Source organism: Grammomys surdaster, unplaced genomic scaffold (assembly GCF_004785775.1).
Source record: "Grammomys surdaster isolate TR1022 unplaced genomic scaffold, NIH_TR_1.0 147, whole genome shotgun sequence".
Classification (NCBI taxonomy): domain Eukaryota; kingdom Metazoa; phylum Chordata; class Mammalia; order Rodentia; family Muridae; genus Grammomys; species Grammomys surdaster.
This window is the reverse complement of record NW_021604605.1, coordinates 1,634,721-1,637,624: the sequence shown is the minus strand read 5'-3', so window position 1 is coordinate 1,637,624 and position 2,904 is coordinate 1,634,721. Positions and strand designations below refer to the sequence as shown.

Below are 2,904 nucleotides of genomic sequence, written 5' to 3'. Positions count from 1 at the left end.
TCGCCCCCTCGGAGCTGGAAATGCAACTCTCGAGGTCCTAGAGCTGGAGGCAGAGACAGCTGGGGAGGTCTGAGAGATGTAACCAGGCAGCCATCGCTCGCTCTGTCTCCCTCTGTCTCTCTTGCCGCCTCCTGGCTTGAAAATAACTTTTTTACTCTAAAAGAAAGAAAAAAAAAATTCCCTAGAACCAGTAGCCGTCCACGCCTCGTGCTCTCGCTTCCTCTCGGCCATCGGGTCTGGGCAAGAGCCCTGGGTGGCCTCTTCACCATCGGGGCCAAGCCCTGGCTGCCGCCCCCATGCATCCCCTCTACACCCGTGCTGCCACCGTGATAGGTGAGATCTCTGCTGCGGTGTCCTTCATCTCCAAGTTCCTCCACACCAAGGGGCTCACGAGCGAGCGACAGCTGCAGACTTTCAGCCAGAGCCTTCAGGAGCTGCTGGCGGAGCATTACAAACACCATTGGTTCCCAGAAAAGCCGTGCAAGGGATGAGGTTACCATTGTATTTGTATCAACCATAAGATGGATCCTCTGATTAGACAGGCGGCCCCCCAGATTGGACTGAGCAGTCAAGAGTTGTTCAGGCTTCTCCCAAGTGAACTCACACTCTGGATTGACCCCTACGAAGTGTCCTACAGGATTGGAGAGGACAGATTCATCTGTGTGCTGTATGAAGCCTCACCAGCGGGAGGTAGCACTCAAAACAGCACCAGCGTGCAAATGGTAGACAACAGAATCAGCTGTAAGGAGGAACTTCTTGGGCAGAACAAGCCCTTCCAAAAACTACAATATAATGACTGTATCGGGTTAAGATACAGTCTACTGATGGATCACCTTATAATGGAAGGATAAATTTGGTTTTTTGCTTTGGGTGGGATCGTCTTGGGGATGGATTACGGAATTTAAACCATGTCACAGCTGTGAAGATCTGGCACAAGATAGAGTGGTAATAATTTTTTTTTAAAGTGACAGTGCCATAGTTTGGACAGTACCTTTCAGTGATTTAAATAGCCTGTGAATCCAAGTAAAGGATCATTTTATTTGCTAGGGAGTGATGTTGCGGGGTGGTTTCAGTTTCTCCCAGACCTTACACCTTGTTTGTCACACCAGCTCCTTTAAGGAACTTGTGTATTTCAAAGCACCCTCTTTTGCAATCAATCTTGCAGGAGAATTTGCAGTATTACACTTGAAAGTTATCAGTAACTTTTTTGGCAGCTCAATAGGAAAGCTAAATATTTTAAGCATGGTAGTGCTGGAAATTTTACACGGAGACTTTTACCTAGCACTTAAATGTATAAATGTACATAAAGACAAACTTAGTATGCATGACCTTGGGGGAATGGTCAGACCTTGTGTTTTTAGCTTTGAGTGTAGCAAGTGACAAGAATCTGCCATGTCAACAGGCTTTTAAAAGATCCTTAAAAAAGACACTGTCTCAACTCTGGATGTTAGTACCAGCCAGCTCTCTGTACATTTGGTAGCTTGCAGTTTTCTAAGACTGAGTGGAGTAAACTTCTTATTTTTAGAAAGTGGAAGTCTGGTTTGTAACTTTCCTTGTACTCAATTGGGTAAAGAATCTTTCCCACAAACCACCATTTATTTTGTGAACTTAGTCATCTTTTATTTGGTAAATTATGAACTGGAGTAAATTAATATAGTTCATGTATATTGATTGTGGCAAAGTTGTACAGATTTCTATATTTAGGATGAGAAATTTTTCTTCTGTCTATGATAAGTTGTTTCTTATTTTGGCATTTTTAAAAAAAATAATATTTGTCTTAGTCACTTGTTCTATTTCCATGAAAAGATACCATGACTCTAATGAAAGAGCATTTAATTGGGGACTTGCTTACAGTTTCAGAGGTTTAGTACATTATCTTCATGGCCGGGAGCATAGCAGTATGCAAGCAGGTACTGGGTCAGTAGCTGAGAGATACTTCCTGATCCATAAACAGAGGGGGAGAACTGGGCTTGGTATGGGCTTTAGAAACCTCAAAACCCACCCCTTGTGACAGCCTTCCTCCAACAAAGCTACACTTCTTAATCCTTTCAAATAGTGCTACTCTACTCCTAGTTACTAAGCATTCAAATATATGACACTACCATGGCCATTATTATTCAAACTACTACGTATTCCCTTCCCTGGCCCCCATTGGCTTGCAGCCATATCATAACGCAAAATACATTTAGTTCTACTTCAGAAGTTCCCATAGTCTATCATAGTCTCAGAATTGTTTAAAAGTCTAAAATTCAAAGTCCCTTCTGAGACTCATGCAATCTCTTAACTATAACCCCAATAAAATCAAAACCAAAAAGTATATCAAATACTTCCAACATGCAATAGCACAGGATACACATTATTTTTCTAAAAGAGAATATAGTGAGGAAATACTGAACCAAAGTAAGTTAAAAAATTAGCAGGGAAAATTACAAATTCTGCATCTTCTTGTCTGATCTCAAAGTGCTCTTCAGACTGTGATGGCTAAAGAAAACTCCATTTTGCGCTAGGCACCCATTCTAAATTCATAAAAGATAAGCTGCTAGCAATTCTGACTATTTGCCCCTTATTCCCAGAATTGTAAAACTGTTGTGAGATGATTAACCACTTAGTCTGATTTCTGTGAATTCTACTATTTTCTATGTTCAAGGTGAGTGAGGCAGTTTCTCATGTAGCTAGGAGTGAGGTGGTTCCTTACATAGCTGTAAATTCCACAGGAATGAAGTAATTGTAACCTGCCTGTAAAAGTCCCCTACATATATACACTTTAAGCTGGGCCACAGTCCAAAATTCTATCAGGGAGACTGTGGTCAGCTGTAACTTAAATAAAAATTTGGCTAATTATATTTTAAATCAGGTTTTTGGTTTTTCTAGGTAGATTAAAACTCCATAACTAGTTCTCCACCT

The 2,904-nt window shown here is 41.3% G+C and overlaps 1 pseudogene; it reads left to right on the top strand.

Moving 5' to 3' along the window:
* The first annotated feature begins 296 nt into the window (after positions 1 to 296).
* Positions 297 to 810, top strand: LOC114619157 (annotated as a pseudogene).
* Positions 811 to 2,904: the final 2,094 nt, after the last annotated feature.